Source organism: Patella vulgata, chromosome 3 (genome assembly GCF_932274485.2).
Source record: "Patella vulgata chromosome 3, xgPatVulg1.2, whole genome shotgun sequence".
In the NCBI taxonomy this organism is placed as follows: Eukaryota; Metazoa; Mollusca; class Gastropoda; family Patellidae; genus Patella; species Patella vulgata.
In genome coordinates, this window is record NC_065881.2 from 36,536,808 (window position 1) to 36,563,552 (window position 26,745).

Here is a 26,745-nt window from a genome sequence, read left to right on the forward strand (position 1 = left end):
GTGGTGCCTATGTTTACTACGAAATTTTACATAAAAAAGCACGTTTATCAATTTTGGAAGTTAAAAGATCGTTGAATTAAAGAATTTTTCAAATTGAAGGAATTTTTCTCGTCGATTATATGACGATATTTTCCTTAATGTGAAATAACTTACACTGTTTATTTATTTTGTTATAATTTAGAGAACCGTGGATTGCTTATTTGAGCGATTATATTGATTTGAATGTCTTGTTTACAGTAAAGTCAACAGTATAAGAACTTAAAATAGACCATTCATATAAAGGCGTTTCTTCCTCATTAACAGTGTGTCATGTATTGAGATTCTATTAATATAGTGAATTGAACGATATTCAACCGAGCTGTCTTTTGGAATTAAACACACAGAAACGATCGCCATATTGAGTCACGTGGTAAACGAAGTAGACGACTATAGAAAGCAATCAGGCAGGTAAAATGACAGGTAGGAAACTAGTCCATGAGTTTGGGTTTTTTAATTTTCTTTCATCTAAAATGGCGGTTTGGAATATAATATTTTTCTTTTGAAAGTGAAATTGCAAGACAGTCTTAGTTTACTAAACCTTAAATCTATTGTAAATCATAAAATAAATAATTTTGATTAGTCACACTATAGTCCAGTCCCGAATTAAATCAGAAGTGACCACTACTTATGATAACACGGTTTTAAGACTCTAAACTAAAATGATTCTCGTTCAAGGGTCCTTGATATAAAATTTAGGTGACAGTCTGGGTTGAATGAAATAATGTGAGTGTGATTAGCCGTTGGCCAGGGCAACCACTTTTACATTAACGGCACGCAGTGGGATATTAATAACCTGTACGAAGTAATATAGACAATATTCAACATGTTCCTTAAAATTGCCTATGTTTAGGGAAATGTTAATATAGAAGAATCTGTGTTTTGTTATTGTTTGGTTTCTAGTCAAGTTATTGATTATTATTGTCGTCAAGATGAAAAGCCACTGTTCTACATCAATGTTATAAATAATTCAGCTGCTTTCTTTCTTCTTCTCGTTTGTTATAACGCAACAAATCACGTGCATACGTGACCTACTTATCGACTGTATACTGAGAAACTTCATAACTGCATTAAAATGGTCATTTGAAACATGTCAGCACTCTTATTGTTTTTGATTTTGGCAAGCGACTTATTTCTGGTATGGTCTGGTATATTTCTCAGACATATATTTTTTATTAACCCGAAGGTTTAGCAGTAACACCACTTTGTTAAATCTTATGTTTACCCGTGTAAATAGCCTAAGGATATATTAGTAAAGATGTTAACATCAAGGATAAGAAAAATTGTTTTCCTCTTTTTATTACAAATCGTTTTATTCAACAACTACTGTGTAATACGTCTATGCATCATTGTCAAGTTTTTATATATACTGTCAATCTCTTTTATTACCAATAAAATTTATAAGCTACATAACATTATGGAATATCTCATATTATGGTTGGTATCATGTCGTGGTGTCGTGGTGTCGCCCTTCATAAGGCGACATCACGACAACCCGACATCACGACATTTTAACCCGACACCACGACAACCCAACATAACGACATTTTAACCGGACAATACGACATTTTCAGGAGCCACGGTGGCTAGGTGGTTAAGACGCTGGCTCACTAGCCTGGAGGTCGGGTGTTCGATCCCTGCATTGGCCGAGAAAGTTCATCCTGATTTTCCGACGTGGTTTCCCCTTGTCAGTGGTGCAGAACGGAGGGCCTGACAAGGACAGCTGTCTAGTCCTTCTGATGAGACGAAAAACCGAGGTCCCGTGTATACATTAGAATGCACTTAAAAGATCCCCTGGCAGTTGGAATTCGATATAAGAGTAGGCGATAGTGCCGCTGCCCGGGCAAAATTTCCCTCATAGCACACTGTATGGCGTATGCCCGTCTTCATTAGCCCAGTATAGGAGCAGAACAGTAGGACGTTAAACTCCATTTCATTTCATTTCACGACATTTTCACCCGACACCACGACATGATACCAATCAGCCGCATGTTATACCTTGCAGATATTATTACTGGCTGCGTCAAATTGTAACAGGGAACTTATGCGTTACTGTTAACGGTGAATGAAAACCCCAAAGTATGAATGTATATATACATGTATAGGTATATTAAAGTAGTTAAGTCTCTAACTCAATATCATCAAAAATCTTCGATATTGAAAACACGGCTTATTTGTCGGTTTAAATCAACATTGATGTTGTGATCTTACCGGAAAAAAATGGCCTTCTGATATCCAATATTTAAGACAAAATAAACATTGTACAATTGGTACACGAATCGTGCACCATAATGCGTTTCAGCGCTATTTGTAATAAGGTACTCGAAAAACGAGGCTAGGCATATTCCACAAGTCATGTCAAACGGTGACGCTATATTCTTATCTGGAGAGCATGCCCAATAAATACTATCGGCGTAGACTTGAATAACCAGACGCTAGAGATTGAAATTCGATTGAGAATACTGGCGTATTTCGCCGAAACTGATTAGAAATTACAGAAAAAACAGAAACGATTGAATGTAAATCAATTTATATACATTCATATTATTACATTATTGTATGCGTTGCGGCCTATTTGTGTCAATTTCTAGGTCCCAAATATTAGCGACTTAGCTCCTTTAAGCTTGCGTTTGGATCAATTCCAGCATTATAACCATCATTTGTCTATCTATTCTAGCCTGTTAGTAACTAGCGTGTAGGAGATAATAATTCCATTAATGTGTGGGACTGGATGATAAGTTTATTTATTTCTTACATTTAGCGGGTGGAAGATTATCCTAGAATGTAAGAGAAAATATTTCCAATATTATAAAGTTGGCATTTCCAATATTGTAAGAGGGTTTAAATTATAGCCACATATAGGTCTACTACATATAGTGACAGATTTCTAAAACAGTTGTTTGATATTTCTAGCTGCACCCCGTTAGGTGCCGTTAATTTTTTTAAAAATTGTTTTTGTGACATCATTGGCGGAACCAGAACTTAAATCACCGTCATTTTTAAACTGGAGGATTGGCAACGTTTTTTAAGCACGCGATAATATCGACACCATTAGCTCAATGCGATGTTATTTCAAATTTACAATTTTATTTATCTAACACCTATCTTGGCCTTCTCTTCCCGGGTCAATAAAAACGCGTTAGGTTCAAAACCAGTTTAACCGAGGCTAATTATGGGTTAATTAGACATAGTGTCGGGATGAAATTACAAGGTTTTGCGATTTCAGGCGCCATTTATGTCCTTGATTTACTACTAGAATGAAAATTTACAATGATTTTGGATTGTTTTTTACCCTGTGGTTCTCTGACAATTTGTGGTTTACGTTCTCATCTCTCAATTCTCTTCTCGTGGGTTTTCTCCGGGTCCTTCGGTTTCCTCCTACAGCTAAAGACCCCTACGGTCAAGCGAATTACTGAAATAAAATTAAACCATTTGTTAGTCCCGAAATGACCTAGTTTGTATCGAGTGGACTATAAGCTCTCACTCTCTCTCTCTCAATTCTCTTCTCCTCTTTCACTTCTTGTGGACAGTTCGTTTGTGACTGGAATCTGTCGTTTCAGACCGCAGCCTGACGAAGCTCGCTGGAAACTACGGTGTAAATCAAGACGGAGTTGAAATTGTTAAATTATGTCTGATGTCATATAGTTCTTAAAGAGACCAAGACCATTATGTGTCTACAGTCAACCCAGTACATTTTATATGTACATTAAACGCCTTGTCCTTAAAACAAAGATTGCCGAAGATAAAAAAAAAATCTATAACATGGTTTACATAAGTAGATTTTAGGTACATTCCAGTTTGAAGTAAATTACGATTGCTTTTGTATTTGAGCTATTAATTAAGTTAGCATTTCCAATATTGTACGAAGGTTTAAATTATAGCCACCCATAGATCTACTACACATATTTATTGACAGATACTATGATTATAAATTATGCTTCTCCTACTGCCGGACACTGTTTGCTGAAGTTTACCTCGTGACCCCGAAGTTAGGGGTCAAATACGACAGAGGTCAACTACCATAAAACGTAGCTCTTTTTTTCCGGCGACACTGTATGTGATGGTAGTCACATTGAGAGACCTGCGAACAATAACATATAAAGGTGTTTAAGACACGCGGTAAGTTCTTTAATGTATATAAGTTCCATGTTACGTTACATGTACAGGTGAACTGCATTGAATAACTAACATATTATTCTTATAACGTATATATACGTATGTATATTTAGAACGATAATGTAGATATTTATAACAATGTAATATTGATTTGGCTATTCTGTATGGTGATAAGTATTATATTCCAAACTATAAATTTATATGTTAATAATCATACCATTTTGCCAATAACTATATAATGATCTAATTGATTTTTATCGTTATGTATTTTACAATTAACCTATAATATATACAATGCTATACTGAAGTATTTAGTCATATATAATGACCTTGATTATACTAGGAACTACCATACTGATGACCATATTATACAGGCCACAATTCTATGGAATACAATTACTGCTTATTACTTGCGCAACGTTTCGACTAGGCTTCTCTAGTCATTATTGCTTGATGATGATTAGAGAAGCCTAGTCGAAACGTCGCTCAGTAAGAAGCAGTAATTGTATTCCATAGAATTGTGAACTGTATATTCCAATTCAATTACTAAATGCCATTGAAACAATTTACTGGTGACCAAGAAACTATTTCTTATCCATGAAACAGTGGTTAAATATCTCTTTTGTGACCTGGAGATTTAGTTTTTATTTAATTTATATATCTCCCAATGCATTGGTATAGTTTCGGACGTGAGTACATAATATAATGTGGTGTTTATCCCTTGTGTGTTCTATCAAGATAAATGCAATTAAGTTAGATCTGTAGTCTGCCTAGCTTTGCTAATAAGATCTGTTAACTATTTTGCTGATGACTAGACTGATGACTATTAATCCTGGGGTTGTCTTCGTTGGATTTCTGAAATTCAAGTTCGAACTATCTCGATTCCTGCATCTCAATTGTTTTCTTTTCAATTTCAATGGTCTGGACAAAAGATCAAACGGAGATATCTGTACGTCTTTCGGTTTATTGGGAGGAAAAGACCTCCACATTAAATTGTGGGCTTGTGTTGGCAAACTTGCCCATGAACGGTATACACGAACAATTATAAATTAGCGACTGTATGTACAAATTATTGTCCAGACAAAATTCCTCAAAATGCGGACATAATTTGTGCTGAGGCGGTCGAGACTAGTTAGACGTACGTAACTTATTTTTCTAAACATTAGATGACCACTCCTCGTGTAGATTAAGTAGATTGGGCTTCTAAAGTCTAGAGCAATTGATATCACTTCTCATTCATTATACAAGTTCACATAGCCCTCATGCATATCTACTGTAATTTTTATAATATTCAAAATCTATATTATATTATAGAAGTGCATGAGGACCGCACTCCACGCAAACAAAACCCATAAGACAAACCTGCGGACAAGACACAAACTACACAGACAATGCAAGCAATAAACGACAAATATCAAATCAAGTGAATGGATCCTTGGGTCAACTGAACAGTCCCGGATCTGTAATGATACAGGCTTCACTTAAAATGAAAAACAAAACAACAAGCAAAACATGCAGGGTAAAAGAGACACAAACCATATAGACATTGCACGCAAACAACAAACAAGGTACTATTATGTTAACGCAAGTGAATGGATCTGGTGTGTTACATTCACGGGGGTCACGGTGGGTAAAACGCTGGCTCGCTAGCCTGGAGGTTGGGTGTTCGATCTCTCCATTGGCCGAGAAAGTTCATCCAGATTTTCCGGCGTGTTTTCCCCTTGTCAGTGATGCAGGACGGGTGGCCTGACAAGGACAGCTGTCTAGTCGTTCGGATGGGACGAAAAACCGAGGTCCCGTATACACATTGGCGTGCACGTAAAAGATCCCTTGACAGTTGGAATTCGATATAAGAGTAGGACATAGTGTTGCTGTCTGGGCAAAATTTGTAGAAATATTGTCGTTGCAACATTGTTTTCAAATTTATAGACAAGGAATATAGAAAAATGATGGCATTATATTGTATTAATTAATATCTTTGGCAAGTTATTAGATTCACATATATGCAGTACATGTATATACTTAAATCAACTTAGTGAATGAATGACATATTGTTATATAAAAAAAAGAGTCATAATGTGCTAAACATTCAATTCTAGGTTGATAACATATATCTTGTGGGAAGTTTCTTTGGTATATTTCAAGTTTCCATATAGGGTGGGGTTCGACGTTATTAGCCTAAATTGACCAATCTCTTTGATTGTTTACATCATATTTGACCAAATGGATAATTGGACGTCAAAACCCAAGCTACAAAACTGCCATATCTGTGAGCAATCGCCAGACAGCAGCTTGATTCCAGAAGAACACACACAACACGGGTATCTAGACACATAAACCTTGTTTTATGATCGCACAACAGAAAACACGCGATTTTATGCATTACTAAAATATATCACTGTATGTCTAGGGTGAATTGAATTTTATAGTCTCTTATTCCTTAACTGCCCCGTCTTCATTAGCCCAGTATAGGAGCAGAACAGTAGGACGTTAAACCCCATTTCATTTCATTTCCTTAACTGCCCTATCCATACCCTGGTCCTTACATGGCGGATCTATACCCTGCCCCTTGCTGAGACATCTATACCCTGGCTCTTGTTGGGCGCACCCATACTCTGACCTTTTAGATAGTAGCTGGTAGTTTAAATAGCACATCTATACTCTATTGGTAGCGGTCCCACTAAACCAATCCATGGCCGTAAATGGAAAGATTGGAAAATCATATTCGAAAAATACAGGAAGCTTCGGCTCTCATGGGTCTTGTCGGCGATATCATTTATGTGGAAGCAGACGTTAAAGAACCAAAGTACTGCTACTACTGGTAATAGCTGGGCGCACCCATACTCTGGCCATTGCCGGGTACGCCGATACTCGGTTCTTGTATAGAACACAACCACACTCTACCCAGATCTAGTAATATTAAAATAAAATTGAACTTTCCCGCCTCTTGGGGTAATATACTAATTACTTAATTAATTAATGAAACTACGCCTGAAAACATTTGTTCCAGTGCATTTTGTTACGATTTGAAAATATTGACAGCGCTATATGTATACCATTTAATGACCTGCCTTGAAATCGTGCTAAGAATTTCGTTTGTGTGCTAGGCATGTCAAAAATGTAAGACAATTTAATGAATAATGATATAAGCTTAGGTGCCTATAATATGACTTCTATAGACCACTACGTGTACATTTACATGTCACATTATGACATTATATAATGACATGTTGTCAAACTTAGTGAAATCTGTGACAAATAAAAGTGACCACCACGCCATAATAATAAAATGCCACACTCTGTATTTTAGAATTTTATGCCCCAATTATTTTAATTAATGATCTATTTTTATAACGTTTTAACTGTCAAAGTATTTAGTGGTTTTCAAGTCGTTTAAGGAAAGCTGGCACAATCTACCTTACCCTAAGTTGGCTAATGTTGACATTTTTTTGTAATTTCAAGAGTCTGTGTTTCCCTCCACACCCCCACCTCAACAGGTTGGAATCTGGCTTCAAGTATATCGTAGATGAACATTAGAGTGAACAATGTTAGATGAAATGAAATGGGGTTTAACGTCCTAATGTTCTGCTCCGAACTGGGCTAATGAAGACGGGCATACGCCATACAGTGTGCTATGGAGAATTTTTGCCCGGAAAGCGGCACTAAGGCCTACTTTTATATCGAGTCAAGGGATCTTTTACGTGAATCACTGACAAGGGGGAACCACGCCGGAAAATCCGAATGATGCATGGATCGAACACCCGACCTCCAGGCTAGCGAGCCAGCCTCTCACCCACTTAGCCACTGTGGAACCCCAATGTTACATGTGACCCTTAAAAGCAACGTTGTTTAAAGTAACTTTTGGTATTTGAAAGCACTGTTAGGGTATAGTTTAGTTAAATAATATAATTTTAAAAAGAAAGCTTTTAACGTATCATATACTTACTAAAAATAAACTATAGTTAAAATTCCTGGGTGGGGTTTAAAGGATGATAGATTATAGATTTTTAGGGATTTATTATCTACTATTAGTTTCAACACAATAGAAAACCTAGTAGTCATTTACCAATTAAAACCTTAGTCGAACATGGTGAAAAGTTTAAAATGCAATTTGGGGGAAATGACACCATCGTATTATTTGTTTGATCAAGCTTTATCATTGGAGGAAACCGTGGCGTCATTTATCCCTGTTGATATCCGATATTTACATACCACAAACAAATGTACAACAACTTTAGATTATTTCATTATCAATACATAAGACCACTCTGACATTCTTATTTAAGAGCGTTCTATCTATATAATGTTTAATGCTGGAATGCAGGATTTGGGGGTTTAGAAGTATATATTTGACATGTCCTTAAGTAATACAAAAGTCTGTAAATGTCTCTAAAGGAGTACATATTATTTCATAAAGAGATATTATCACTTTTCCCTGAAATAAATTTAACATTATACACCCCGAATTAATCAACTAAAATCAAAGGACTGGTCTTGTTTGTGTAGAGCAGTTTGCACGATTGTTCGTTAAATTCCTAGAAAAGAACTAAAACAGTTGTACGACCCGACCCGTAAATTGAAAGTTTAAACATCTATATCTGAGTAATGAAAACCATTAAGACTTTTGTACGACTCGCAAATTTAAAGTTCAAACGTCTATATGTCAGAGATGACATGGCAGATTTTGCATACAATCTAATTTTCACAAAATTAGTAATCATAATATATCATGTGGCGTCAGATCGAAAATCCTTTTAGTAGACCACCAAAGCTCTAATGCTTCTTTTAATTATGCATGTTGATAGTTTTGATAATACAATATTCATAAAACGAACATCGTTAATGTAAATTTCTTAATAGGTTATATAAATAAATTATGCACATTCTTAATAAAGAGAAAATAATGTCGCTAAAAAAGATATCGTAATTGCCTTTTGTCAACTTACTATTGAATATAGCTCAGATTTACAACAATTATATTTTGCTTCCCTACGTTCATCAAACGGATAACCCACTCGACACAAACTAGGTCATTTCGGGACTAACATATGGTTTTAATTTTATTTCAATAATTCGCTTGCACGTAGGGGTCTTTAGCAGTGGGAGGAAACCGGAGGGTCTGGAGAAAACCCACGAGATTGGACAGGCGATCCTACTCCTTGTCAGGTTATTTAACATTTAATTAACCAAAGAAAATAAAAATCTCAAGGGTAGATAATCACCATGCCCGCCAAAACCTTTTAGTGAAGATTATAGATGGCGCTGGCTTGTTTTGACCATGTCCAGTTTATTTCGTCTGCAGTGGATCCATGCCGAATGTTAAAAAAAATTCAATTCATCTTTGTAAATACTGAACGGAATTGAATCATGTTTGGACTGATATTCCTTTTAGATATTCAACTTTTACAATACTGTATAACCATGGACCTTATTATAATACTAAGGTCCATGGTATAACCCACTAAAGATTATCTGTAAGGTCTCTAAGAATGGCGCAACCGTCTTATAACATAAATGTGATATTTTCACCAATTAGCCAATAGAGACGATTGTGTTTACACTCCAGATTAAGTCACATATCTATGTGTAACAGTAAACATTTAGGCATATTTTTCTACAAACGTTTTCTTGTAAGAACATACTTTAAAGAACATACACAGTGGCCAGCATTCATGACATCTTGCTGTGGATTAGGTGTAGGCAACGATAACATTTCTTACACGGTATTTCCACAACACACACGCCTAAAGGCAAGTGTACGAAGATACCGAATACAAAGGATCTTAAAGTGGATGTTATCACTATCTACAGTTATTTGGTTTAAGGCTATGTTTTAACAAAAGTTGACACGGACCTATAGTTACCATACTTTGCACATATTGTCTTTGTGGTGGTTGTAAAAGGAATATTTACACCAAGTTCTATCTGGCGTGGAGATTTCCGTAAGGTAAAAAAAATTGTTTTTACTTATGGTTGACTTTTGTGAAGTATCTTTAATTTTACTTTCAGATTCACAAATTTAATGAAACAGTCTACAGTCAATGAATTTATAACGAAATATACTATTCTTTCCTATTTGATTGTGTTTAAATTATACTTATTTTAAATTTAAAACAGTTTTCATAGTATTTAGTTAGGTGTACTTGTTGCTCAGTCCACTAGATAGTTTAGTAACTTTGTCCAACATGTAGGCTAACATTGCATGTAACTTGAAGATAACTAAACTTACTATAATTAAAGACAGTTGTCAAGAATGAGGTCGGTATATTTCCTATTGGTTCGGTTCAATCTATGATTTCATACTGTATAATTAAGAAATTTTCGATGTAGTTTGTCATTATGGAAATATATTCAACGTGAATTGTAATGACTATTGTGTAGTCTTTGGCATGTTAGATGAAAAATAAAACAAACTCTTTTTAAATTGTTATAATGCTATAAGATGTAATTATATGGATTGGACACCGCGATAAATACAGCTTTAAACATGTAGCAACACGTTCTCCATGACTTCTTTAAATCGAAATGAATATTTCATCCCACCAAGGATTGCCTTAATACAATTAATGACGTCAACTAAATAACATCTGTTATTAAATGCATTATTTAACTTTTATAGGTGAGGTCATCATCAACCACGATAACTGTTGTTTCATTGTGTGAAACTATACATCCGCCATCATTGGAAAAATCAAACTGAAAATATATCAATGCAACGTATGAGGATTATATTAATCGGATATTTCGACTTGGATTATAGCAGATTATTGATATGTTGTAGTTTTTGAATACATACAGACAAACAAAGCATAGCAATGAGTAAGTATAGATAAGTATGTGATGTTTGGCACACATAATAATTACTCGTTTTAAAGGGGTTTTGTTTGTATCAACATATTTAAAAATATAAACGAAGTGTCATAGTTGGATATGATGTAAACTCTACAATCGATATACGTGATCTTAATCTTATGTCCAGGGGGCATACAGTGGTACATCCTGAAGCATTTTAGATCATAAGGACCAGTGTCAAGACGTTATGGCTGGATTATTTCCCCGGGCCCACCTCTAAAGACACCTCCACGTAAACGATCTACTGGGCGTTCTGCATATATGGATCTTTATTCAATTGATCTCCTTGAACTTCTGACAGTTTGTGTTTAGGACACAAGACCTTACGTAGTGCTAGAACAAGTTTAGTGATCAAAAATAATATAACTGTTTAATTTTTGTCATGCATTGTATCAATACAATCTAAAATGTGTCGAGGCTGTTTACTATGGTGGCTGTTAGCGGCCATTCAAATGAATCTAAATCGTCGCCTTGTGAAGAACGCGACAAGTCGACAAGTCGGCAAAATCAAACCGCCAACACGACAAATAACCCGACGATCGCCGCCTTCATTTCGTCGACTTGACGGGTCAATTCTGTCGCCTTGTCGACTTCGACAAAATACAATTATTTCAACTTGTCGTGCGGAAGTCAAACTCGAGCTTGCGCATTTGCTGATTTGATAACTTGCATGCGCACAGATTAACTTCCGAAGCGACAAGTCGCTGCACGACACGACAAGTCGCCGCACGACAAGTCGAAATAATTGTATTTTTACGACTTGTCGACTTGTCGGGTTGTGAATAAGTCGAAGGCGACAAGTCGACAAGTCGACAGAATTGACCCGACACGTCGACGAAATGAAGGCGACGATCGTCGGGTTATTTTGTCTAGTTGGCGGGTTAATTTTGTCGACTTGTCGACGATTTAGATGACATTTGAATGGCCGCTAACAGCCACCATAGTTTACACCGAAAAAAGTTTAATGGTTTCCTAGGCCAGTTGATTCAGTTGTTCCCAAAGTCTTGCAATTCCCTAGTGGTTAGGGAACTCTTTATAAAACAATGTTTCAGGACTGATTTGCGAAATAGAAAATAATTCGCTGGCGCGTAGAGGTCTTTAGCAATGAGAGGAAACCGGACGACCCGAAGAAAACCCGCGAGGTTGGACAGGCGATCCTAATCATTCAAGCTAGGGCTCGAAACAACTAACTGAGACTGATATATCTACGGTGATACAGGTTTAAAAAACAAGGTATGCACTAGCCATAGTATCGATTATTCATAAACACCTATTGAGCCCAAAAACCGTTTAAACCTCTCGATATTGCTCAGTTTGTTGAGTAAATGTAACATTTAAAGGATATGGTCTATAGTCTAACAAAATATAGATAATGGTGACAGTTACTCGACCATGTTGAGCACTACCCTCAAATAAATAATTCGTTAGTGACATCATCAATAATACCAGATCTTCCAAAAGCCTGGGATTATACAGCGCAGTTGGCCATTGGATCCATTCACTGGATTTGATATTTGTCGTTTATTGCTTGAAATGTCTGTGTAGTTTGTGTCTTGTCCGCAGGTTTGTCTTATCGGTTTTGTTTGTGTGTAGTGTGGTCCTACATCGTACAAATTTGTCTATTTTATTTGTCGAATTTAATTCAGCCCTTTTCAATTGTCAATAATCGACAGTTACTAGTTCTGATTCATTGACGTCACAATTCTTATCCTTAATTTAGAAAGGCATTTCAAAGAATACGTGTGGAAAATGTTTCAAAGTTGACTGTACATAGTCTTCGTTGTCTAGCTAGAGTTAAAATATAGAAATATATGAAACATTCCCTTCAACTAGTCTAGGGTACTGATATATTTAGTTTGGAATTAAATATTAAACCTGTTTTTTTTTTATAGATGAATACATATATAAGTAAGATAGACACGATGTACAAATAGACGTCAGCTACACAACGATATATTAGAGAAAATAAATAAAACACAATTAAAATTCTAAATTCATTGGGACTATTATTCACTATTAGTGTGTAACATCGCTTTATTCAAATATACTTTACACGGATTATAGTTCCATCTGGACCTTTCAATACTTATGTGTATTTAAGGCGGAGGTCACATTCATAACTTTTAATGGCAACCATTTTATTGTCTTTATGTACAGAATTATGCATAGAAATTTATAACCGATTACACCCTTTCTATTTTTTCAGCAATTTGTCCGAAACTAAATAATAAACGTCTTTTTTTATAAGTATACTTTTATTTGATGAACTTTTACCCTCTAGCTATATATTAAAGGCGTTTACGTGATGTAGAAATATTAAAGGCGTTTACGTGATGTAGAAATATTAATTGTGATGGTATCAAAGAAATCACTTAAAAGAAAGGTAGCCACGTGTTAGAAAAACTAAGACTCTCTTATAGGGATCTTAAATCCTGCAGACTATCTAACTAATCGATAATAAATGCACTTATATCCATAATATTATGCAGATTTCTAAGTAGTCGATTAATCTTTTTTTATTCTGTTATTACTTAGTGTATTTTATAGGAAACACATATTGAAATTAGCCTAGACTCAAGTACTGATCTAGTTGGATCATCGTAGTTTTATGGACGTTTGTAGAAAACCACCACCAAATCTATATCGTAGAATTTGATCGGCAGATTTGTCTAACTTAAATTCAATTCGAAAATTATTCCTTTACCGATTTCTACTTCAAATATAAATTTATTCCTTTACTGATTTCCGCTTTCAACACGCTGCGTTTTTATACGCCCACATTTTCATGTGGACGTATATTGTCGTCGCCCCTGTCCGTCCGTCCGTCCACAATTGTTTGTGAACAGTCTACAGGTCACAATTTTTATCCGATTTCAATGAAACTTGAAATATAGGTTTATCTCCCTAAGATCTCGGTTCTTTTCGATATTGGCATGTATCGGACTGTAACTTCATGGATTATGGCCCCTGATTGTACGACAATTCACGTTTTTAGCTTGTGAACACTGTGTAGAGGTCACAATTTTTTATCCGGTTTGGTTAAACTTGAAATGTATCTTTATAACCCACAGATTTTGGTTCCTTTCGATATTCGCGCATATCGGGTCATAACTTCCTAATTTATGGCCCCTGATTGTACGAAAAATCGGGTTTTTAGCTTGTGGGCCCCGTAGAGGTCACTATTTTTATCCGATTTAAAAACAAACGTTACAATATATCATCGTTACACCCTAAGGATGGTTGAGTTCGAATTTCGTAAAAATCGGACCGTAACTGACGGACAAAATGGCCGCCCCTCGTTCGCAAATAGCGTCGAAATATTGTGTATCAGGGCTGTGGACCCTCTGGAGGTCACAATTTTCATCAGATTTTGATGAAACCTTAAATGCGTGTTTATAACCCATAGATCACGGTTCCTTTTGATATTCACGCATATTGGACCATAACTTTCCTGAATTATGGCCCCTGATTGTACGAAAAATCGCGTTTTTAGCTTGTGGACCCCATAGAGGTCACAATTTTTATCCGATTTAAAAAAAAGCGTTACAATATATCACTGTTACACCCTAAGGATAGTTGAGTTCGAATTTCGTAAAAATCGAACCAAAACCGACAAAATGGCCGGCCATCGTTCGCAAATAGTGTCAAAATATTGTGTATCAGGGTTGTGGACCCTCTGGAGGTCACAATTTTCATCTGATTTTGATGAAACTTGACATGCATGTTTATAACCCACAGATCTTGGTTACTTTCGATACTTCCTGAATTATGGCCCCTGATTGTATGAAAAATCGCGTTTTTAGCATGTGGACCCCATAGAGGTCACAATTTTTATCCGATTTAAAAAATCATTTGAATATATCACCATTACACACTGAGATCTTGGTTCCTTTTGATAACCGCGGATACCCGAACTTAACTTCCTGGATTATGGCCCCTGATTGTTCGAAAAATCGCATTTTTAGCTTTCGGATTTTTTAGAGGTCACAATTTTTTTCCGATTTTAAAAAAACGTTAAAAATACATTACCATTCCACCATAATGAAGGTTGAATTCGTATTACGGAAATCGAAATGAAACTGTCCGACAAAATGGCCGCTCTTTGTACGCAAATTGTGTAGAAGTGTGTAATATGAAGGTTGTGGACCCTTTAGAGGTCATAATTTTTATCCGATTTTGATGAAACTTAAAACATATCTTTATATCCCAAAGATCTCTGTCCCTTTTGATATTTGCACATTTCAGGCCATAACTTCCTGGGTTATTGCCCCTGATTGTACAAAAAAATCACGTTTGTTTTTAGCTTGTTCTCTGTCCATCTCTTGCAAAATGTGGGCGTATCCTGCCTGGCAGCCGCTGGTTGTTTTCAGTTGTAAAATTGAACAAGCTATAATCATGGAAATATACATTATAAGCAAAATAATTTTACGAAATATACTTTTTTAAAAGCCCATTCTATATTGCTTAAACACTATATACACGCGTAAAACTGTATCCTTTATTTTTTAAAGAATATTTCAATTAATTGTTTTTGCAATGAAATACCATTAATAATAAGTCAAAGAATTGAAAGTGTCTGGGTTAGGTTGGATGCGTCACGTTGATTATGTGACCATGGTGTAGTCTATTATTCAAGTCGATTATTGATTTTTATCGTCGTCAGATCACCGGGCTGCAGAAATGGCGTTTAATTAGAAAATATTGTTTTCGCTATGGGTTTCCTGAGAAAGTCAATGAATTCGATGTACTTAGAACTTTAATATTCCTTTCATGTGCTGCCAACGTTGATCTACACTCCAGAGGAATTATATTTTATTTAGCAGCAGTAACATTTCTCGCGAAAACAGTGGATATGTTGTAGTTTTTTTTTTAATTATTGAGGTCAAATATGCGAAATATAAATCTGTGTTCATAAAATCGTATGCCAATAGATTTCGAGTTACAAAATAACAAAAATCAAAATGAAATTGCGTAAATCTCCAATACTCTTTGTGAACGAAAGTAAGCTGACTTGCATATAGGATGCTTAGCCGAATTAGGACTTTTTCCTGTTAATATCGATATATTTCAAAAAATGACTATGTACTATAAAAGGCGAAATGAAAATAGTAATACATTAAGTAACTTATTACTTAATTCTGCATACCAGGAAGACATAAAAATTTCGCAGTCAAACCCAAAACTTTCCTCATGGTATGCGGCTATCCAAAATATTTTCGCAAAATATGACATCTCTTCAACAAAAATTTCGAGACAGAATGTTAAAAGTTCAATAGAAAGTAAGTTTAACGATCTCCTTGATGAATCTTGCGGACCTAACCCTAAACTCAGAACCTTTGGATTATTCAATAGGAAATTCAGTAAAACTCAAAAATATCTAGAGGTTGTTAATAATAAGTTCAAAATTGCGATGTCTACCCTACGATTAAGTACTCATCAGCTTGCCATTGAAAGGGGTAGATATTTAAGATACCACCCCAGGATCGCCTCTGTAAAAATGCAATGCAAACAAAACTGAATCTGGACGACATTTTCTTATTGGAATGCCAAAAATATGAAGATTTAAGATAACATATTTATTAAGATACATATTTATTAAGATACATATTTATTAAGAAATAGTAAAAAAATGTCGGAAATATGGGATACAACAAAAATTATAAATTCTTACAAACAACCCCCAAATTTACGACGAATACTTACTTCGTCAAAATTTGATTCTGAAGTCACAGAAACGAGTGACACAAAGCGTGGGGAAAATAGATGTAAAACTTGTGACAACATTATTGAAGGGAAAACAGTAAAAATTAATGGAAATGTACATTTTAAAGTTAAACAATCTATGACATGTAAAAGTAAAAATGTTATATATTTGATAATATGTCCAGGTTGTAATAAAGAGTATATAGGCAAAACCGAATCACAACTGAACATAAGGATGAACCTACACAGATCCCACATTGCTAATCCCAAAAATAGAATGATTCCACTAAGTGAACACTTGGATACATGTGGAAAGGGAAAATTTAGGGTATTCCCCTTATATAAACTCAACTGGTCGGATAATAATTTGCTAGAAAATAAAGAACGGCATTTGTCATGTACATATAATATGTATTAATAACGCCATGACGTCATGTAATTGCATACTATCTCATTATTAAATGCCTGATGATCCCCGTAGTGGGTGAAAGCGCTAGCTAAGATGAAATTAGTTTTTCCTTTCTAAAAACCTCATTTTTCTATATACTTTTACCTGAGAGTAGAATCTTTTATTTATTTTATATATATATATCCAACCCTTGACAATATTGGTCTAACCTTTTCATTTGAAAATCTATTCGACCCACCAAGTATTATATCCACAAGTGTCGCAGCCCTTGTCTACTTCTCTTTTTTGCGGAGAGACAAAATGAACTGTTAAATATGCATGATATTTTATTATCTTTTACATGCGCACGTTTTGTTTTGTATTTCCATATATTATGTACCCTGTATATGGGTTTTATACTGTCTTGTTATGTGAGTGCTCTGAATTTATGCCCGTCCATATTTTTGTTCCCGTCCAAATTTATATACTTGTATTTAATACTTGGATATTGTATGCCGTCCTCAATGAACGTTCGCTGCAATAAAATTATTCTTCTTCGCCATACATCGGTACTAGTACTACGTACTGCCGTGGTGTGAATACTGTGATCGTCTGATCAAATCTCCAAACAATCAACTTTTTCATCAATAATTCATCATCTTATCAGATCTGACTTTTGTTTCATTCTTGAAAATGCACCTGCATTTGTTTTTTGGGTGGTGGTGGGTGGGTGTAGGTGTAGGGTGTTGTTTATATTGTATGCTGTCCTCAATGGATGTTTCGATACAATAAAAATCTTATCTTACCCGAGCTGGCATATCAGAACAACCCGATTTAACATCTTAATATGATTAAATTCAAAATACTTTAGCCCCGGTTAGCCAAGAAATCAAGTTTAAGTAACTTATGTCATATTTGAATTCATTGATATTATTGTTATAGATTATTAGTTTTTATTTTCGAAAAAAATGACATAATATTTTGATGGATGTGATGATTTGTTTTAGTTAGAAAAAGACACAATGGTTTGTCTGTATTCTATAAGATTATTACTATTATTATATCGAGGACACACCAGCAGTGATTTGAGACACATACATGCCAAATTAGCGTTTAAATGTGCTGTGGTAACGCAGTACATTGTGTCATTAGGACATGTCTATACTGCCACTAGGCGCACTAGACACAGGCTCTGATTTTCGAGGTAATACACATCTTAAGTAAAATGTGGGACTATTTTACCTTGACCCCCGGAAGATACATATCAGGACCATTTTTATTTTGTTAAACACAAAACTTCATGTACGTTGTGCCCTCATGCCATGAAAGGTATATTGTATATGTATTGGGAGTAAAGCGTGAATGTCAACATCACATAAAACAAGGTAACGAGAAAGTAAACGTGGACGTCTTTAACTACAAAGTTGTAACTAATCTAACCAATCTACTGTCGCATTACTGTTGACTTTACTTAAGTGGTGGTCGTTGAGGAATGTCATATAGCTTTCTTATCTCTGGTCAACGAAAGCTTTGCAGACTAAGGTTAGATATTTCAAGTCAGTGTGCGTCCGAGACGTGCTTTGCTTCAAGAAAAGTATTTGTGGTTTTGATGTAATTGTCCACTGATCAGATTAAAGGGCTATTTTCGCATATTTTTTTTATTGATTACAAACACAGCTTTGTCGTAATGTAACGTGTACAATGTAATTGGTATAATATCTCCCTTCCAAATATTTTGTATAATCCTGGTGTTCTGTTCGCGTTCCTTTGCTTCAAAGACGTTTGAAATCAAACAACTAAGCCTCACTTTTGCAGCTTTAGATTGTTGCAAGTCTACACACACGTAATCTGTTTGATAACATATGACCCACTTCATTAAAAACTACATTTTTTGTAGATTCTTTAACTCGTAATTAATTGTCATGACAAAGTTGCCTTGTTCCACACTGTGTACCTTTCATATAAATATTGGGGGTCTGTGTGTGCTCCTGCATTATGTAGAGGCCAGGTGTTTTAATATTATGTTCAATTTTGTTTTTATTTCAGGTTCTTGCACGGAGTTAGTCTTAGGTAGTGGTATAGAAGCCAGTAGTACAAATAGAACAAATGGTGCCGATATCATTTTAACGTGTGCAGATTTTGCTCACCGTGTAGTTGGTAACAGTAGTGTAACATGTAAGGCTGGTACATGGAGTGTTGATACTTCTAAACTAAAATGTGAATGTAAGTTTACGGAATCACTTCCATAAATCATATTTTTTTTTATTATTACACTGATTCAAAGAAAGCCAAGGTTTCATTTGAGTTCGATTTCTTTGGTTAATAACTGTATAACCCCAAAATGAGTAAAAACAGTGTTGATGGAAATTTGATCATCAATTTTATACGCCCACATTTTTATGTGGACGTATATTGTCGTCGCCCCTGTCCGTCCGCCCGTCTACAATTGTTTGTGAACAGTCTACAGGTCACAATTTTTATCCGATTTCAATGAAACTTGAAATATAGGTTTATCACCCTAAGATCTCGGTTCCTTTCGATATTGGCATGTATCGGACCGTAACTTCATGGATTATGGCCCCTGATTGCACGAAAAATCACGTTTTTAGCTTGTGAACACTGTAGAGGCCACAATTTTTATCCGATTTGGTTTAAACTTGAAATGTATGCTTATAACCCAAAGATATCGGTTCCTTTCGATATTCGCGCATATCGGAACGTAACTTCCTGAATGATGGCCCCTGATTGTACGAAAAATCGCGTTTTTAGCTTGTGGACCCTATAGAGGTCATAATTTTTATCCGATTTAAAAAACCGTATTATTATATCACCATTACACCCTAAGGACGACTGAGTTCGAATTTCGTGAAAATCGGGCCAAAACTGACAGACAAAATGGCCGCCGTTCGTTCTCAAATAGCGTAAAAATATGGTATATATCAAGGTTGTGGACCCTATAGAGGTCACAATTTTTATCCGATTTGGTTTAAACTTGAAATGTATGCTCATAACCAAAAGAACTCGTGTCCTTTCGATATTCGCGCATATCGGACCATAACTTCCTGAATTATGGCCCCTGATTGTATGAAAAATCACGTTTTTAGCTTGTGGACCCTATAGAGGTCATAATTTTTATCCGATTTAAAAAATCGTATTATTATATCACTGTTACACGCTAAGGGCGACTGAGTTCGAATATCGTGAAATCGGCCCAAACTGACAGATAAAATGTCCGTCCTTCGTTCTCAAATAGCGTAAAAATATGGTATATCAAGGTTGTGGACCCTATAGAGGTCACAATTTTAGTCCTATTTTGATGAAACTTGAAATGTAAGTTTATAACCCAAAGATCTCGGTTCTTTTCGATATTTGCGAATATCGGAACATAACTTCCTGAATTATGGCCCCTGATTGTACGAAAAATTGCGTTTTTAGCTTGTTGACCCTATAGAGGTCATAATTTTGATCCGATTTAAAAAAAAAACATATTATTATGTCACCGTTACACCCAAAGGCCGACTGAGTTCGAATTTCGTGAAAATCGGCCCAAAACTGACAGACAAAATGTCCGCCCTTCGTTCTCAAATAGCGTAAAAATATGTTATATCAAGGTTGTGGATCCTATAGAGGTCACAATTTCTATCCGATTTTGTTGAAACTTGAAATGTAAGTTTATAACCAATAGATCTCGGGTCCTTTCGATATATGCGCATATTGAATTGTAACTCCTGAATTATGGCCCTTGATTGTAGGAAAAATCACTTTCGTTTTAGCTTGTTTTCTATCCATCTCTCGAAAATGTGGGCGTATCCTGCCTGGCAGCCGCTGGTATTAGGATCAGGATATACAGACGAAAATATTCAGAATCTGTTATTGTTTATTTATTGTACAATGAACAACCATGTATTACAAAAGGGTGATACTTGTTTATTCTTTAAAGATGCATTATGTAAGTGCTAAATGTGTAAATTGAAGGCCTTTATTTTGGTCTCAAAAGTTCTATAAACTATTATTTAGACATTTATTCACATGACAAACCTCTAATCAACTCTCTAGAAGATTGGATGGCAGAGATTAAAACGGATTGAAACACGGTTCATCATTTTCATTATCTATTTTTGAACCATTAGAGCAATAACGGCCGGCTCTTTACTTCAATCTAACATAATGCATCTTTAATTAATTAAAATTTAAAGATATAAATTCCTATAACATTTAATATAATATAATTTTTTAACATAGGGAGTTGGGATTTTTCAACACACGAAAAATTAGTATTTGGTACATCAATAGCGGCTGTTGGCTTTATAATATTAATGATTATTGTAATAGTTATAGCATATTGTGTTTGCTATAGAAGACGAAACGAAGACGATAAGTAAGTGCGGTTTAAAAACATAGTCATTCACAGGGGAAACAAAATTGAAGGACACGTGAAACTGAATTCCAACAGAATGAGCAGACATCCTGGCAATACTCTTTAATGTTCTATCTATAGGATATGCAGTATCTAAAGAGACAGGAATTACTCCAGTTTACGTCGTCAACTTTTTGATCAGAACATAAATCTGAAGAGAAACATGGAAGGGTATTATTGTTAATTAGCGGATATTATTGCTAAAGTCCAAAATCCAGAGAAACATTTGCGACCATGAACACTTAGACATCCGGGCGCCCCCAACCGCCAACCCCACTGCGCCACTGTAGGCGGTTAATTATTATCTTAGTGGTTTGTGGCATGACTATTTCATAATGTCCCGATGAAGAAAGTCAAAGCCAAATAACATAAATGATTGGCGGAACAAAGACCCATAGAAAGGAATTGTTTTCTACTGTAGGAGTGGTTTTGATGATAATGTTAGTCCACATTTAAAGAATGAAAACTATGATCACTATGGTAATGCAGTATCTGTAGGCAGCACCGATCCTTCTAATAATGCATATTATGCTTATCAAGAGTAAGTAACTCTCTTTATGTCCTACAAAGATCTGCTAGTTGTAAGGTTTAGTATTGACCTCTGGTCTGTAGTAAAATACAAACCGTTTACTGGTACGGTTTACTATATAGAGGACTAAACTAACTTCATTACTTCATTTTATTGTTATTTTGGGGATTTGCTATTATATTCATTGGATAATATTTTTTTCTCGAATTTTGCATTGTTTACGTGAATTAATGTATGGATAGCTAAAGTTCCCTTTCCTGGATAACATACTTTTTTAACTGCTATTATTACATAATCTTTTCCAAATTTCTCCCTCAGGCATCCAGAAAGCCCTAAACATAATAATTGGGGCTATGATAACTGGGGACACGATGCGCCGACGTCTGATGTTTCTGGTATAAATAAACCATGGTAAGTAACGTATTATAATTACTTCACCTTGACATTACCCCAGTCCATACTCACTAACATAATGATTACTATGCTTTGTCCAACGCTGCCGGAGGATGTGTCACTATACTGAACTTTTGATCAATTCCGTTTGCTGAGCCAAGTATTTCAGTAAAATCGGGTCTTTAGGTATTACAAATACAAAACATCACAGAATACAGACACCCATCTATATTTTTTTTAAAAATATGGCAACTGTACCCACCTTGGATATATCAAATTGGACTTGGCTGGCTTCATAATAAACTTCTTCGTCACCCTACTGCGTCATCAAGGCAACTACTCGAAACAGTATTGAAATATGCACCGAAGTCCAATTCAGCAAGGGGGGTTGGATGACTGAATAGTTAGCGTGCGCGTGCTGTATTATAAAGTCTGTCATTGAGTCGACTGGCGTGGTTTCGAATCTCCGGTTGTACGTGACAAGGAGTAGGGTCGCCTGTCCAAACTCGTGGGTTTTCTCCGGGTTCTCCGGTTTCCTCTCACTGTTAAAGACCCCTACGCGCAAGCGAATTATTGAAATAAAATTAAACCATATGACCAAGTTTGTGTCGAGTGGACGTTAACCCCCTCCCCTCTCTCTCTCTCTCGCTTTCTCCCTCTCTCTCTCCAATTCAGCAGCCCAAAAACTGATTATCTTGTGGGGCTCTCAGTTAAACTTTCTGTGATTATGGACTGAGCGCTTGGCCTTAACTTTAGTTATTATTTCAGATTGTAGACTATTCTGATAATCATAGTACATTCTTGATATTTTTACAATATGATTTCATGTAATTGCCATTATTTTCGTTTCAGTAATACTTTATGAACTTCCATGACTAGGTTTTCCATAGTTTCTCAATCTATACTATTCAAAAAAAGTAGGGGATATTTGATTTTTAAGTGTTATTAAAGTCACCTAATGAAACTGACGAAGAAACAAATGACAAAATGAAATGAAGTTCACATTCATCGATTTATTCCAAATGATCGTTTGACTAAGTAAGGCACAGACTGACCATTATAAGGGTAAAATGATACCCGGGGTCAAACAGCAAAGTTACCACAGCATCACAACCAAGTCAGTAACGGGTAAATCCTCCTCTGTTTGCCAAACAAGCATTGATCCGACGTGGCACACTCCTAATGAGACGTCTAAGGTCATTTTGGTCCAGATTGTCCCATTCCTGTTGCAACGCAGCAGCAAGTTCTTGGACATTGGCAGGACGTTGTTGACGTTGACGTAACCTCTGTCCAAGCATGTCCCAGACATGCTCGATGGGGGAGAGGTCGGGACTCAGTGCTGGCCAAGGTAATGTGGTGATGTTCTGTTGTTGGAGGTAACCTGTAACGATCCTGGCCTTGTGACATCTTGCGTTGTCATCCTGGAAGATGAAACGGCGGCCATGACGTCGTGCGAACGGCACAACATGGACTGCCAAGATGTTGTCCCGGTAGTACTGGCCTGTAACACGCCCTGCAACAACATGTAAAGCCGTTCTTCCAGCAATAGTGATGCCTCCCCACACCATAACAGAACCACCCCCAAATCGATCATGTCTGATGACGATAACGTCTTGGAAGCGCTCGTTTCGACGACGCCACACCCTCCTACGTCTGTCCAAAAAATCAACAGTGAACCTTGACTCATCTGAAAACATCACATTGCTCCAGCGTCGATTATCCCAGTGTTGACGATCCCTACACCAACGACGTCTTGCCTGAATGTGATGATCTCTCAAACAAGGGATCACGCGAGGACGTCGGGCGCGAAGGTGACCCCTATGCAGTCGATTCCGAATCGTCTGGCCACTCACTCTCACACCAGTGTCTGTTTGAAGACGAGCGCTGATCTGATTTGCTGTGATGACACGATTTCTCAAGGCCAAGGTACGGATAAATCGAACCTGGGCTTGAGTTGTCGCCCTTGGTCGACCTGAGCGTGGTCTGTCCTGTACAGATTGTGTATCACGGTATCTGGACCATAGCCTGCTTATGACAGACTGAGAAACATTCATCGTCCGCGCCACAACCGCCTGTGTTGTGCCGATCTGTAGCATGCCAAGGGCACGTAACCTTTCATTTTGGGTAAGTCGACGCATATCAAAATTTGTTTTCTGGTCACTAAAACAATTAAACTGATGTTTCCACCCTGGAATTCAATGCCACAATGACTGTAACATTCATAGTCAGAGTCGTGCAAATCTTGGGTTGGACCTCCATGATGATCCCAAGCATCACCTGCATTCCATGCGGTAGCTATTGGTGCGTTTGGGCGTCACATGTAACTGGAAAAGTTTCTTCTGTTAGGTTCTATAGTGACTTTTTTCGTAGTCATTTGCATATTTTAGTATTATGCCCCCAAAATCAAATATCCCCTACTTTTTTTGAATAGTATATTATTTTTCTTTACATCGATGTTGTAATTATGTTGATTTTTCTTTTCTATTTAAATTTAGGATGGGATATATACCTCGGCCAAAGATAGCAGATAATAATAGAACATATTACAATAGCTAACAAGTCTAATTCGAATACAAGTCACGAGGAAAGCAGTTCTGTTGTTCCTGTTCATTAAACCATTCACAGTTTAAAAACTAAAACGCTTATTTTTGAGCATTCGTTTTGCCAAATAAAGTTAACTGAATACATTTGAATGAAAAACTAAAGGGCAAGAACTCTATGTAGGAGTAGGGATGGGACAGAATAACAAACAAAAATCTGCAGGGGTGTTTCTTAGGCGAAATTGATTGAAAAAAAAAACCATTTTGGCAAAATTTTTGTTCTATCTCGAATTTTTCGCTGGGGTAATTGGCATTTTTCAAAATGGCGGCCAAAAATGTATTTTTCGAGAGTTTTGTCCTCGAATGGGCAAGATATGTGTTTCAATATGTCTTTTAATAGGTTTTCGAGTATGCCGAGTTCCAAAAATTATACTCCGACGTGTGTCGAGCAATGACGGCCATCTTGAATCCAATATGGCCGCCATTTTGGCCAAAAATGATTTTTTTTTAAATTTTATTGTCGCATGCGGTCAGATGTGTCCAATATGGCCGCCAAAATTAGTACTAAACAGTCAATAACAATATCATAAAGCAACATATAACACAACTAAATAGTATATCATTATACTATATACTATGGCTAATTATGCGTTTTGTAGTGCATCTAGTCAGTTCAATGGTGAATCCAGTCTAAAGAACGAGTTTGAGTAATGTAGTAATGCTGGTAATGTAGCAATGTAGTGCATCTAGTCAGTTCAATAGTGAATCCAGTCTAAACAACTACATGTAGTCAGTTTAAAGAACGAGTTTGAGAAATGTATCCACATCTCCAAGATGGCTGCAGTTGCTCGAAACGCGTTGGAGTATAATTTGTTGAACTTGGCATACTCGAAAACATATTAAAAGGCATATTGGACCACATATTAGATCCAAGATGGCCGCCATTATTGGAACCACTTTGGAATATAATATTTTGAACTCAGCATACTCGAAAACCTATTAAAAGAACATGTTGGAACACATATCTTGCCCATTCGAGGACAAAACTCTCGAAAAATACATTTTTGGCCGCCATTTTAAAAAATGCCAATTACCCGAGCGAAAAAATCGAGATAGAACAAAGATTTTGCCAAAATCGTTTTGTTTTAATCAATTTCGCCTAAGACTGAAGAATTTTCAGATGGTAGAAAAGTGCACTTGGTCCCATCCCTAGTAGGAGCTTTGGAAAGTTTTGTGAAAAAAGATTTCAGTGAAATAAACTGGAATTGAAATTATGATAAAACACTTTGCAGGGACAGATATATTGCTACGTTAGAGTAGATTAATTTTGCTAAATTTCACGAACTAACCATATTTCGAACTAATCTATGTTGATTCTTATTTAAACGAATCTTAGTTCATATTATGGTAGTCTAATATTAATCTTCATGTGTATAGTGTGTATTGAATTACTAATTAGTGTTGAAATATTAATTTAGTGTTAGTTCATCTATAAATAATTATCAGAACCTTGTACAGATGCTACACATTGAATAATTGAATAATTTTACCATTATCATGAATTAGACTATTACATTAATTATGTATTCAATACATCTACATTACAATATATATTAATATGCTATATACCAATAACAAGCATCTACATGTATAAATATTTCATGTAAAATAGTGTAAATAACATAATGAAAAATATAACTTGCATCTATTTTTAACTTGTATTTTTGTGATTTCATTTTATTTTGTACGTGCTTTAGATAAAATAAAGATA

At 35.9% G+C, this 26,745-nt stretch overlaps 1 long non-coding RNA gene across 3 annotated transcripts; it reads left to right on the plus strand.

The window, feature by feature from the left end:
• The first annotated feature begins 310 nt into the window (after positions 1–310).
• Positions 311–26,743, plus strand: LOC126816733 (uncharacterized). Of its 3 annotated transcripts, none has more exons than XR_007678535.2 (7): positions 311–459; positions 10,772–10,971; positions 19,142–19,318; positions 21,338–21,473; positions 21,934–22,053; positions 22,360–22,452; positions 24,930–26,743. It is a non-coding gene; the product is annotated as an uncharacterized LOC126816733 (long non-coding RNA). The 3 variants fall into 3 exon arrangements; XR_007678536.2 differs by lacking the exon at positions 311–459 and adding an exon at positions 4,132–4,155; XR_007678534.2 differs by lacking the exon at positions 311–459 and adding an exon at positions 9,787–10,099 and having other exon boundaries at positions 24,930–26,742.
• Positions 26,744–26,745: the final 2 nt, after the last annotated feature.